The sequence below is a fragment of the Bacillus rossius genome, chromosome 1, assembly GCF_032445375.1.
Source record: "Bacillus rossius redtenbacheri isolate Brsri chromosome 1, Brsri_v3, whole genome shotgun sequence".
NCBI lineage: Eukaryota > Metazoa > Arthropoda > Insecta > Phasmatodea > Bacillidae > Bacillus > Bacillus rossius.
In genome coordinates, this window is record NC_086330.1 from 51,595,903 (window position 1) to 51,610,788 (window position 14,886).

Genomic DNA, 14,886 nt, shown 5'->3' on the forward strand with positions numbered 1-14,886 from the left:
TGTGTGTGTGTGTGTGTGTGTGTGTGTGTGTGTGTGTGTGTGTGTGTGTGTGTGTGTGTGTGTGTGTGTGTGTGTGTGTGTGTGTGTGTTTTTTTAAATCTCAAGGGTTTCCGAAATGGAAATTGTTGCAAGCAAATGTTGAGATGAACTGAAATGGTTCTTACTACTGGCCATGGCAGTTTACTACTCAAAATGCCCCGGCTTCTATTGCAGGGGTGAATGTTCCATGGAACCAAGGGAACCCTCTGTTTCCCTACTTATAGAGGGATGAAATGTTGTTACATTGTGGGCAGTGTAGGTAAATAAGTTAAAATACATAAATAATACCATTAACATTACACACTGCTGTAACAGTGGACCTTTTAGTTTCACAAGGACATGAGGAATGAACAGAAACAAGGTGTGATTCCGTCTGAATATAAATACTCTATATTTATTTAAATGATGAAACTTATAACAGTTGATTGAGAGACAAATATATAAGAGTTATTAAAATGTGTTAAAATATAATTTCAATTACATAATTAAAAAAGCTCTCGGATATGTTAAAAATACGGGCCGGCCCTAATTAGATTATTAAAGGTTTCACTTAATATAAATAGACAAGATCAATTTTAAAAAAAATACAAAGAGGCATAAACAATCCCAATGTAAGCGCTTAAAGTCCATAACGAAAGTTTTATATAGTTCTTATCTCTTCAAACGTAGTAATTTAAATGTTATTCCAAAGATTCATAAATATTGTAGGACCGGAGGTCTGAAGTTCGCTGGCCAGAGTCCAGCAGTTAACATGGCGTTAAAGCACCTGTTTTTTGGAGAGGGAGTGTGCGAAAATGCGGCTAGTTCCGCATCCAGCTCTTGGACCTATTTGTGAACAGTCCGAATCAAAAATGATAAGAACTAGTACACAGACAGTTGGGTCATTCCAAATCAAATCATCCAGAGAAAACAAAATTTTGCACCCCACCCTCTCCGATTTTTATGAAATTTTTTTTACAGCATATATGAACAAATATAACAATGCGTGTTTTTTTTTTTTGGCCAAATTTGCTTTAGTTTTTATTTTATAATTTTTTTAGAAAATTGTGCATTTTAACCAATCTGTTATTTGAGGTGCAAGATGAAAAAGGCACTTTTCAGTAAAAACTTAATTGTGAAGTTATTATTTAATACAAACTAATGAATTTTACAATTCTTACTTGAAATTTCATCAGGGTTCCAAAAATCATGTTAAAAATAACATTTGACTCATATTAAACCCTGTTTTCACTCTTTAAAGTTGGCGCTCTGTAATTTTTTTCATCTGTACAGATATTTCCGTAAATTTTCATAACTTTTTTCTGGCTGATCCAATGAGGCTGAGAAATGTCTCATTTGAAAGAAGATGAAAAGTACCTACTATAATAATATAAAATAAAATTCATGGGTATTTGATGTTATCATTTGATAAAAAGGGAAAAAATTATTATATTGCTGAAAATATGCAGGTTAGCTCTAAATCATTATCAAATCAATAGTTAGAACAATCATATTAATTTTTTTATTTATTATTACACATAACTCATAGTTTGTGTACACTTTAAAATTAGTTAACCTTCTTTTACTTGAGATTTACATTTACAGTAAACTCTCGATTATCCATGTTAATTATAACCCACCAATGTAAAAACCCTGGATAATCCTTTTCATGCTAAGAGCCCTCGAATTTGGATTGCACCATATATTTGCCTTCAGTAGAATTCTGAGCACAAGAGAAGTCTTTGTATTTTTTTCTCATCTATTGGATTGTAAACCTTACAGCACTGCCCCCCCTACCCTGCTCCACACACATGTATTTCTCCATCTGCAGGAGAGGCCCCCTTCTCCCTCCTTCCTTGTATTTAATTTTTTTTTTCCTAGGTGGAAAGTTATTATTTCTTCTCAGTCCCTTGCCAGTTAGTCACATGACCATAGAAAAAAATGGTTGGCGGGAAGGGGGGGAGGGTTTCCAGTCAGACAGGGGCAGGCTGAAACAAACCAGGGGGCTGTGAAGCAGCTTTCAGGCCCCCCCACCCCCCCTGTAATCTTGAGGAACTGTACTCAACTTTTAAAGAAATGTACCCTAATGCCAAAATTGGACTATCAAAGTTTTGTGAACTTAGGCCCAAGTGGTGTGTAACAGTTAATCAAAGAGGAGTTCATTCAGTATGTGTTTGTTGCATTGATCAAAATCCTGTACTACTTATAAGTCCAATGAATCTGGATGAAATAAAACTGAAGGAATTAACTAAAATGTTAATGTGTGAAGATGTAAAAAGAGAATGCATGTTAAGAATGTGTGATAAATGTCCTAATTCTGACAAATTGAATGATTTTGTTAAAACAACACTGGAAGACTATGATGATAAAGACCAAATAATATTCAAGCAATGGACAAATACTGACCGAAGCCAGCTTCAAACAATGGTCCTACCATTGTCCGAGTACCAGTGGCGTAGCCAGGATTTGTGTATGTGGGGTGTTAAGAAGCATGCCCCCCCCCTGTATTAAAGTGGGTGGTCCGGGGGTCCACCCCCAGGAAAATTTGGATTATAAGGTGTAAAATAGTGCTATTTTAGCAGTTTTCGGTACTTAAATTTAAATATTGTAGGTAATGATAAAAATTGTATTAATTTAAAAATGAAATTTGTTTGAGTGATGAATAAGAAATTAATTCAAGATTTGGTGCTAGGGGGGGGGGGGGGGGTTGAACCCCTTAAACCCCCCCTGGCTACGCCCCTGCCGAGTACATTACACTTTTAAATGAAAAACTTTAAACCTTGATACCTCATTCTTATATTTCAAAGCAACAATCTGAATACATAAAAAAGAGGAAAGAAAATGTATCCCAAAACTAAGTGCTTTGCTTTATGGATTTTTCTGAAAATTACGGATTTATCCTTCAAGATGAGATTCAAAGTTATCATCGGTCCCATGCATCTTGCACACGACATCCAGTAGTAGTTTATTACAGAGATAATGATAGCTCCTCTGTTTCACAGCAATCATTTTTCCTTTTTATCAGATTACATGAAACATGATGTAAACTTTGTTTATGAAGTACAAAGCAGAATTTGCAGTTACATGAAAGCAAAACAACCAAAAGTAACAACAGTAGAATACATCACAGATGGCTGTTCTGCACAATACAAAAATTTCAAGAGTTTAGTCAATCTTTGTTTTCATGAAGCAGATTTTAGTCTAAAAGCTTCCTGGACTTTTCATGCCACAAGCCATGGAAAATGTGCTTGCGATGGTATAGGTGGCTCAGTTAAACTATCTGTTACGAGAGCCAACCTCCAAAGACCATATAAAGACCAAATTTGCACACCAGAAGAAATGTTTAAGTTTTGTAGCAAACACTTTTCAAAAATAATATTCCAATTCATTAATATAGATAGTGTAGAAAATGTAGAACCAAAATTGACTCAGCGTTTTAGTGAACATAAAACCATTGAATATATATAACGTATAGAAGTCGCGAGAGGATACGATTTATTCTGCCAGTTTTGTAATCCAAATTGAAGTAGTTGGAAGCTCCCCCGCCAGACAGCTCTGCTTTCGAAAAGAAGGCACTCGTGGTTAGTGTCTCCCACGCTAGAGCGCTATAGTATCGCTTGTCTCAAGGTCGCACGCGTATTATCTCTTTCTCTCTCTCTCTATCTCAATCATTTGTACGTATTTTGTTTCTGTTGCTGTGTGGAGGGCCAGCGCATTGACAAGGCGGGAGGTTATGCTCGTCAAAACAATGCGTAAATATGTTTAACACAAATGTATTTTGTTTAAAGAACCGAAAGCAAAAAATAAATCCTTGAAATATTACAGTTATTTAAAACAGCCATATATATCAGTTATTCATTGGTGTTTGATTCCAGATGGTGTAATAATTATTGTATTTGTATAAAAATTGGTCCAATTGGATATAAAGTAAATATTGTATTCATTAAATTAATTTAAGTACCTCAAAGAATCCACTTTAATATAAATTCAACCAAATGTATGCAAGGCGGAAATTATAAAATACCGGACACTTTTATATAAATAGTTTATCAGTGTAAATCTGTGCACGAAAGTAGTCATACATTCATAAAAAATTTAGTAAGCTCTAACACAAGAAACTCGTTTTTATCGGGGGGGAAAATTGTATATTAAAGAAATAACTCAACAGTAAACATGCACATACATGTTATTTAAGTTTGCATACGTGCAGTGAATATTATTTTGCAGTGATAAATTAATATTTTATTAACATGGCTAGATATAAAAAAAAGTTTATAGAAAATTTTAAAAATATTTACTACCTATACTTTTCAGAAGTAAGGTTGGTTTGTAAATTCTCCTTCAGGAGCAATATATAACACAGTGCATTAAATTGCATTACAAGTCACATAAAAAAATTAAAAATGGGTGGAAGTAAAATAAAAATACCACAAACAAATGATTATACGTACTATTTTATCATCTTTATAATTTCCAAATAATGAGGGCCCAGTAACATTGAGTTAAGTTGATATATAAAACTCTTGAGAAAAACAGTTCTCTGTATTCTAGAGTTGTTTGAAGAATTTATTTACATGCACAAAAACTTTCAATGTAAAAAAAGCCACACAATCATCCTATCATAGTAGGTGACATATTTGACAGGTCGTACAACGAAATTTGAGACATTGACATGAATTATGTGAAGCATTAAGAATTTGTGAAGCAATAAACAAAACTAACACATATTCATTTAGTGCAAGACTAGTTTATCATGTATTAATAATTTTTGTTTATTTTACAGTAAAATATTCAGCGGCCAAAGACTTAAGCTGTCGCAATAAATGTAATTTAAAGCCACCTTAAGTGAAACAGACTGTGGCTAAATGAGGCCCAGTAATTTTGAGCGAAATTGTAATTGTGCAAGTTCCCATGTACCACAGCTGTAGTTACCTTATTTTATATGTATATGCACAACTTAACAACTTAAAAAAAAAAAAACAGAGTACAAAATAAATTTTCAAGAATTATTTCATTTTAAATATCAGTATATAAAACTCTTCCATTGCGTATAAAAATTTTGTAACTTTTACTTCCGTACATTCTTAACAATACGAAACATGCACAATGCCATCTAATGACATTTAACAAAACTATTATGTTATTGTCCCTAGGTATACGTTACGTATACGTTTTATACGTTAAGTAAAATAATCTCATTATGAAGTACTATTTTTTAAAACATTACTAATGTAAAATATTTCATTGTCGAGCTTATGCAAACGACTTACACACGTGCAATCACTGACACGTATAGAGGGAGGTTTATACATCAATGAATCGTTAGAAAATGTACGTGATTGTTTCATCATATGTGAAATATGTAAAAATATGATTGTGTAAAACGCAGAGGAATAATCAACTGTCGTATGTTAGGACTGAGATTATTTGTCAGAAACGTTTGTTGACTAGCAATAGTTCTAATGAAGGAATAGCCCAGTCAAAATATGCTAAAATTTCGCTCGTAGTCAAATTAAATCTGATATTTTTGTTACACTTTACACGTATTTAGTAGTGTCCAGGGGAATTAAAATCAAAAGTCCTGATGAATAGGAAGTTAGGTAGTAGAGTCAAAAAACTAGAAAGGATTATCAAAATAAAAGGCATTTGTTTTTGATTTTTAAAGAAATATCTCGTAAATGATTAACCTTAAAAGAAAACGTTTTAATAAAAAATGAAAGAGCATTAAAAATCCTATAAAAGATTATTTTCACTTTTTTCATATCTCCAATTTTGTTTGAGATAGTCTCGCTTAAAAAAATTACTTTTTTTTTTTAATCTCAAACCTTTTTCCTATAGCAACTGACCTATATATTTGTGAACCGTGCCTCTCGTATGCCAAATACTGTCACTTGACTTTACAAGACATGTTTAAGTTAGAGTCTATGATAACCCCAGAATTCAACATTTTTGCATATCAGGGTTACTTCTCAAAGAAAAGAACTGATAGCGTTTGGTCAGACAGACCACAAAACAGACTTAAATGCGTAACATGAAAATTGTTGGAAGCCTCACACGAGGACGAGGATTCACTGATAAGTTCTTGAGCTAGTGGACCTTGGAGATGACTGCAACTGCATCTGCTCATCATTGAAGAGTTATACAGTACTCATGTTATATATTTGAACTTGATTTCTGACAATCTCGAAGAAGTAGGGATGCCACAGATTAATATAAGATTTCTGTTTAGCTAAATAATCACCCACCATTTCCTGGATCACAACAAATCATGTCTATAGCAAATGGACTAGTAGGGGATGCCACAGTTACCTTTTTCAATGCAATAGTAATTGGCAAGCAATCAATACAGAGTAATGTTGGAAAAATTTAATCATGCATTGTTACGAAAAGATCAAGCTCTCCCTCTGGCGAATATTAGCTACACTATTACTTTCAATTGTAATAGCTCATTTATCATTTGTTAGTTTTCCAGAGGATAACGATAAGTGAAGAAAAATAGAATGACTTGATCATGTATATGCAGTATGAGTTGGCTCAATTTCATTTAGCTCTCTTTGACGAAACTGGGATACGCAAAACCAAGAAAGCAACCCTGTAGCCTACATGTTTTAGGTGACAAGGGAGAATTTGGACTTTGTTCTTAATGGTGGATTCTTACTACGCAGTCATATAGCTGACAAGTGGTACTGATTCATCTATTTGCCCAAAATATTTCAATTACATTATCATATCCTATTTATCATGACTGTTGATGTGACATTCCGTGCAGACCACTGAACAATTGAAACACAAAATCATAAACATCGGATTGAATTTGAGCACATAATATACTTTGACTGGGCTAGAAGTCTATAACACCTCGTGTTTAAATGAGTACCTAATTTTTAGAATCTCAATATAAGTGTCTTACGGGTTAATTTTTTTTCTGGATACATAATAAAATATTTTGGAATTTAAATTGTTCATAACTTAGGTAATAACGGTAGAATTCAATACTTTTTAAACAGTTTTATCTACTTAAAAAAAGTACTGAGGTGTTTGTGTGGACCAATTTTTACCACGTTTTTTGTTTTTATTTTTGTGTAAAACAAAAGTTCGAACTTATGTTTTTCTTACACTAATCCACTTACAAAGTATGTTCTCTGGTAAATAAACGCACAATTTTTCACATGACGTTTTTTGACAGCGATCGTTAAGCTACTAAGGTACTAACATCTTAATATTATAAAGTAATAAACAAAAAAATATTAATGCAGCTGCAGTCTATCTTCTCACAAATAATTAATTGTTTAGTTATTTCTTAAACACATTTTGCAATCGATCTTAAAAATTTTTGTTGAAACGCTTGCCAAACAAATGCATTTTATGTGAAACAGACGACGTGGGTAATACTTGGCTAAAACTTTGCGCTTATTAAAATTTACATCGAAAATTAACTCGGTTTTAGTCAAAATGATGAAATTAAAAATATGTGGTTGTTGTAATCTTATTAGTTTTTTTAAGTAATTAAAACGTGGATATTTTAAATATTAAAGAAAAGAATTCTTTACTAATTTATATTAAATAATTATGACTTTCCTCGCATACTCGCGTCAACTTTTTTTTACACAGTATCTAACTGATAAATAATGTAAAACAAAATTGGCAAGTTATAAATCACAACTTCCCTGTCATTATTTTTAACTGGAAAACGGAACATTGATGTGCCTCGTGAACTGATCCTCGTATTCTGACAACCCGTGTACGCACCTTTTTACCCTTCAGAATGTTTGACATTATAAAATTATCAATGCGAAATAAGGTTAAAATAAATGTGTATTTTACTTTTAAAATAAATCATATTTTAAACTCAACACTGACTGTGGGCCTGATACAAAGTTATTAGGAGCTAATTTTCCCATTACTAGGGTACACAATCCCTCCATAATCCATTCCAGTAACTGTCTTCTCCCGGGGTTTCGTGGCTCTCAAAGGCAGTGGTAAGGAATACTTATCGTCAAGGTCGCCGAGTGGTGCTGATACCAGCTTCCTGAATATGGGAGGGTGAAGGGAGGTGGCATGACTGGCTGGTTAACGTAGTACATCCTAAGACCGCTAGGGGCGTGCGCTGTCGATACCCAGCGATTGAAGCGATCGCTGCGACGGAGCTTCCTACTACAACAATTCTTCTGCAAAACCGGACAGAAAATTTAACCTGTGCTCGCGACTTCTATACATTATATATATTCAATGATAAAACTGTACCTGGCACAAGATCTTTCCATTTTTTCCAACCGCTATCTAATACTGTAATAGCAGCCAAACGGATAAGCAGTGACAAATTTTTTTCATCGAGGTATAGTTTATCACAAAAACTAGAACTTCCAAATTTCCAACCAAATACCTACATAGGCTGTGTGTATGAAGATAAGTGCTTCATTGGACTCATTTTGGAGCTTGTTGATGACAATAAAGATGCTTATATCAATTTTATGCACCCTCACTGGCCATCACAGACATTTTTTTGGCCAGAAAACCGAAATGTTGGAAGAGAGGATAAGTGCTGGGTCCCTTTTACAAACATAATTTGCTCCATAGATGTTCCACAATTAAGTGCTCAAGTTGGACAAATGATGTTCAGTCTTTCTAAAAAAAAAAAGTGTTTAAAACATTAATGCTGCCTGGCCAAGGAAATATTAAGTTTCATATCAACAAAAAAGGTAAGCCAAAAAATTAAATAACTTTATTAATACCTATAATTTTTAACACACTTTAACTACCTACTCGACACTTGAATGTTACCTAAAAATCCTAAGTAGTATCCTTTACAAAATTAAAACTATATGATTAGTTTAATTAGCCTTTCAGAGTGTAAAAGCTATTTGTTATGTGTAATAATAAAATTAATATAATTGTTCCAACTATTGATTTGATAACGATTTACAGCTAATATGCATATTTTCAGCAATATATTATGTTTTTCCCTTTTTATCGAATGATAACATCAAATACCCATGAATTTTGTTTTATATTATTATAGTACTTTTCATCCTCTTTCAAATGAGACATTTCTCAGCCTCATTGGATCAGCCAGAAAAATGTTATGAACATTTACGGAAATAGCTGTACAGATGAAAAAAATTACAGAGTGCCAACTTTAAAGAGTGAAAACAGGGTTTAATATGAGTCAAATGTTATTTTTAACCTGATTTTTGGAACCCTGATGAAATTTCAAGTAAGAATTGTAAAATTCATTAGTTAGTATTAAATAATAACTTCACAATTAGATATTTCCTTAAAAGTGCCTTTTTCATCTTGCACCTCAAACAACAGATCAGTTAAAATGCACCATTTTCTAAAAAAAACTTATAAAATAAAAACTAAAGCGAATTGGTCCAAAATAAAAAATACGCCTTGTTATATTTGTTCATAGGTGCTGTAAAAAAAAATTTCAAGAAAATCTGAGGGGGTGGGGTGTAGACCCCTGGATGATTTGAAATGGATTGACCCGGTTACCAAACTGGGCAGAAAATGCCTGCAAAATGATAAGGGGAGTTCGGGGAATAAAACTGATAGGAACTCACCAGACAGGGAAGGTAGCTTCTAGAGCCCGAAGCGTAGCACGTCCGGATCTGAAGATCGCGGAATCGCAGGAGTCGCAGGCGTTTCCATAATTTCAAAAAAAAAAATTATTAAAAAAAATAACTGCTATGCTGTGTACAGACAGACTAAACTACTTAAAGAATTTATAGGGATAGCATCCCTTGTCTAATTGGCTACATCTTCGGTTACGGCCGGACAGAAGTCTTGCTGTGCTTCTAGCCAATCCGCCGATAATCTAATGCAGTCCATCTGGAATCACAACGCGAAATGTCCCCGTAGAGGCTGCGTCTCCTAATTAAAAGGAATAACTCAATCAAAAGGTGGGGGGAGACTGGCGTCCGGACCGAAAGGTTCCGAAGTTACACGAAGATCCCCGAAGGGCTAAGGAGACGGAAAAGGCGCTCGCCGCGTGCTCACCCGAGTCGCAGGAGGACTAAGGTCGCAATCGCACCGCGACTGCTTCCAAAGTCGATTATGACAAGCTGTCTCTTATGGGAGGGATGAGTGTTGCGCTCTGGCGGCCAAGAGGAGAAACTGGAGGGAGGTTAGCGATGTCGCCACCAGGTGTCGCGGGCGTTAGCTCCACTCGCTGGCGACAAGTGCAGAAGTTACTATTTCTGCCACTAGATGTCATGTGTGGTCCATATTTGCACATATTTTTTCTGTGGCAAATCGTCCTTGAAGTAGGCCACTGCCTGGCGAGTTCACATCAGAGCAATGATTCTGGGCTAAATTCTGAGAACCTAAGGGGAGGGGGGGATTGGGGGGTGATGGTGGACAAAAAACGCAACAAGGCTGGGAAATAGGGTCCACGAGATACTCGGTCGTGCCGAGACTCGCTGGGCTCAGCGGGCCTCCAAGAAATAGAGCTTGCAAGCCAGAAGCTGCTCTATGCAAATTTACTCATGTAGGGAATTAATATTACAGACCACGGACGTGACTGCAAGCGGGAGAAATGTTGTCCGGGCTGCTAATGACATCTTTAGACTTGCAAAAGATCAGATTGGCCCCTGAAAAAAGGTGCCTCGGGCCACTGCAGCAAAGTTTAACTAAATACAGTACACCAGCCTAACAAAGTGTAAATCACCTTTTTGTAACCAAATTATATGGAAAAAAAAAATTCCAAAAATAATTTAAAATTATAATAAAAAAATTTAAAAAACGCGCCGATATACCTAATTTCCGGGACAATGTATATATTATTTGGATTCTGAATTAGTCATCCAAGTACAATATTTCAGTATCATTAGTAGTTTACAAACACACGTACTAAAAATTAGAAAGAGTATTCGTCACTCTGCTCCTAATATTGCAATCTATTGTCTGTTGTGCACTTCTCACACTGAGACTCAGAGCATTTTCCGCTCATCGCCAAAGCTAGAATGCAGCCGGACTTAGGAAACTAAATATTCGCTCTGCTTCCCTCGTTGCAACAATAAACGTACAAATACTACTAATTAATGTTTTGTTAAAGAATGGTGTGTTGTAAGAACAGTGACTTGGTAACAGTTAATTCCAGCAGACGTATTTTATATCCTCAATAAGTTAAATGAATTGTTGAAATGTAGTGGAAAATACTGATCTCTTGGTACGTGTTGGCCGCGGTTACACGCTGCAAGGGAACTGAGGTCTTGCCTTGTTTCCTCTGGCCATCCAAGCAGCAGAGGGACTGTCAAGGAGAAAACATGGAGGAAGGAGAGTAGGTTGTATCTAGACAAAGACAAATATGTTAGGCCATACAGTACAGCTGTAACACCCCTCGAGCCTCAAAATTAAACTATTTTAAATTAATTAAACAAATAACCTTGGAAACTGCTGGGCAAAATATTAAGAAAAATAAAGTTATTGACCAGAGGTGGCACGAGGTGGAGTACAAGACAATTTGGAACCCCCTGTACACAAGCAACTTGGGAGCTAGTGGATTGTTTAAAAGGATATAGGTGAATATGAAACAAATAAATCACAATATAGGTAGGTTGGTCTATAGGTTTCCTGGGTTTATTTAGAATGGTAAATTAAATCTGTTCTTCCTTTTTTTTGGTTTTACAATAAGAGATATTAGCACGTAACAAGTAGGAGGGCCGGCCCGATATTATTAATAACACGTTATATTATATTAATTACACATCATCACAGAAACAAAAAAGATTGAAATATTCCACCATATTAGATTCTTTCACTGGTTACATAGATAATAGTCTCATTAATTTTACATAATCTCGTCGATTAAGTTCTTAAGTCACTTCGCTGGTATGCATTTAATTAATTTAGTTCATTATATGTAAGGGGAAACTATATTCCTAATATCACCCGGGTCTTCAAAGTATGACGTCGGGCTCGGAAAAATTCTCTTCTTAAGGGGACTCGGAGCTCGAGGTCCCGAATGACATGCTGGGAGCAAATACGTCCCCCAACACTTGGACCCTGTCTGAAACACAAGTCAAATTCCAAACGAATTAGACCTGCTTCCAGACAGTCAAACACAGTCGGCGCGAAAAGGCCAACAAACGGGAATTTGGGGAGGAGAAAAAAGAGATGGATTACTCACCAAACAGGGTGTAGCTCCTGGACTCAGGAAATGTCTCGCGCCGACATCCAAATGGCGCGGACCGAAAATACCGCGGATGACGCGGAAGAAACCATGATTTAGGAAGATACAGAAATTAATAAAATGTAAACTAAAACATTATTCGTTGCCTAAATACGACTAACCGGCTACTGCTACATTAGATTCTGGAATCATATCCCTAAACACCGATGACAACGTCTTTAACTGAAGACGATTCCGTCGTAGCAGCGACAAGAGACTGTGAGAAGTTCTGCCCGACCTGCAGCGCGGTTAGTAGCCAATGTCAAAGTCCTTTGACGGCGGACCACGCTCCTAATTAAAACGGGCGCTAAGGCCCTAGGTAGAAGGAGAGGGAAGGTTCGGTTCTAGGCCGAAAACATCCGGATGTGAACGAGTGGTCGTAAGCACGACTTCAGTTGTTTGCGCCGAAGAGCGACTGCCGCTCTCTCTACCGGCGGGCACAGAAAGCAACAAACAATCGACTTCTACAGGCCGCGAGGAGGAAGCATTGGGCCTTATGGCGCCGCGGAGCTGTACTCTGGTGGCCTAAATAGGAACTAACGGAGGAGGTGAGCTGAATCGCCGCCTGGTGTCACGGGCGTAGGCTCTGCACGCTGGCGACCCGGGCCGAAGTTACTTTTTCTGTCAGTAGGTGTCGTGGAGGGCTCAGTAGGGCAAAGGCAAAATGTCCTTGGAGTAGGCCACTGCCTTGGTGAGTTCACGCCAGGGCAATGATCCCGGGTTAAATTCTGCGAACCAGGGGGGGAGTGGAGAGAGGGGGGAGGGTGGACAGAAATGCGCAGAGATGGCTGGGAACGAGCGTCCACTGGATACTCAGTCGTGCCTGAGGCTCGCTGATCTAAGCGGCCCTCTGAGAACTACAGCTTGCCGGCCAGAAGCTGCTCTCTGCAGATTTAGTCATGTAGCAAAATAAAATTACGGACCCCGGGCGTGCTTGTAAGCGGGAGAAATGTCATCCAGGCTGCTAACGTCTTGCAAAAGATCAGATTGGTCCCTGAGAGAGGTGCCTCAGTCCACTGGCACAAAGTTTAACTACGTAGGGTACACCAGCCTAACAAAGTATAAATCACCCTTTTGTAACCAATCAATTTGAAAAATAAAATTTCCAAAAATAAATTAAAAACTATAATAAAAGATAAAAAAACCCGTGCCGATATACCTCATTTCCGGCACACAGCTGTGGCATTGTGTTGGAAAATTTGCTATTTAATTCTTTTGGTGGTAAGAAGTTTGAATTAATTTTAAGTGGAATATCAACTTCAGGTGTGACACATATTATTTATTAATGCTAAATTGATTTAAAATAGCTTATGGGCTGAGAACAAAAATTAAATATATTTTATGAACCATATTTAATTGTTTAATGTTCACTAATGAGGCAGTATATGTGTGTGTGTGTATATACACACACACATACACAGTGTAAACTCTATATAACGACACTTAACGGACTGAGAATTTTTTGGCGTTATAGAGAGTGGTTATTAAATGGAGAGAAATAAAAGATATCATTTTACTATTCTATAATAATATGTATTTACTAATATAGTACACATTTTACACACGAACATTAATATTCATACAAATAACAACACTTATTGCATATAGTCAGTTATCTTTGTCTGATGTTTTTTGCTGCTGCAATATTTTAATTGTATTTTCTTATGTCTTTTACTGATATCTTGAGATACTGCGGGATCACCTTGATTATATAAAAAGTATTTATCTAATAGTTCGCTGCATCACGTGTTTAATAAAACTTTTTCGTCAGTACACAAAGATTTTCGTTTACTCGCCATGTTTACAGTTCAAAAGTCTGTAAACAACTGCGATAATGATAACATGTAACAACAAGAACGTAAACAGCTGCAGTTCTTATCAACTTTGGCTACTTAGAAAGTACTGCTTAATGATTTATAATGCCGTATTGTTGTCATTAGAGTGAGCGTGATGCTATATAGAGTGGATTATTGTATAGAAAACAAGTTAAACCAACCAAAGTCAAGCAATTTCGACGTTTTAAGGAGTTTGTCGTTAAATCGAGTGACAATGACGACACCTGGCTCTCTGACCCCTGTTGCGAGTGATTCCCTGTGTTGACGAGAGTGCCGGCTAGCCTAAAACTCAGAGAGTGAACGGGTTCTCACCTTGTGGCTTACAACAGTGGGCCAGGACAACAGCAGCAACCCCTCGAGCTGTCGGCCGCTCGAGGCGCCATTTAGTTAGGTCTATGTCTTTGAGGCACTGGCTGCTAAACGGCGAACCACTCACAAGTCTCTAGCGGCGAAGTGCGGAGCAGCGCTGAGACGCGTCCGTCGCGGATGAGAGGCGAGCTACGGCTGACTCCCACGCACCGGTGCTCGGCGAGTAGGAAGCAGGAGAGGGGGACGCACGAGATGCTTGGGAGACAGTACGCGGTCTGGGTCAGATAACACTGTCGTCACACCAGCCACCGCGCTCGGGTGCGCTCACCATTCAAAGCACCACTCAAACACTTTTTTACACTCATGCCCGGACCAGACAGCTATGGGCAACAGCGGGCCTAGGGACCAGGATAGACACGACAGCTGTCGTCAACGTTATAAAGAGTTTACACTGTATATGATTCATTTATTGTGGTATTGTGTAATGCATACATTGTATTTATTTCTATATGATGATTCTAAAATTTACACTTTTGCATATTCCCATTTGTC

At 36.8% G+C, this 14,886-nt stretch overlaps 1 protein-coding gene across 2 annotated transcripts in view; it reads left to right on the forward strand.

Moving 5' to 3' along the window:
* LOC134535927 (annexin B10) overlaps positions 1 to 14,886 on the forward strand; it is a 99,884-nt gene that overhangs the window by 76,261 nt on the left and 8,737 nt on the right. The gene's annotated exons all lie outside the window — the stretch shown is intronic.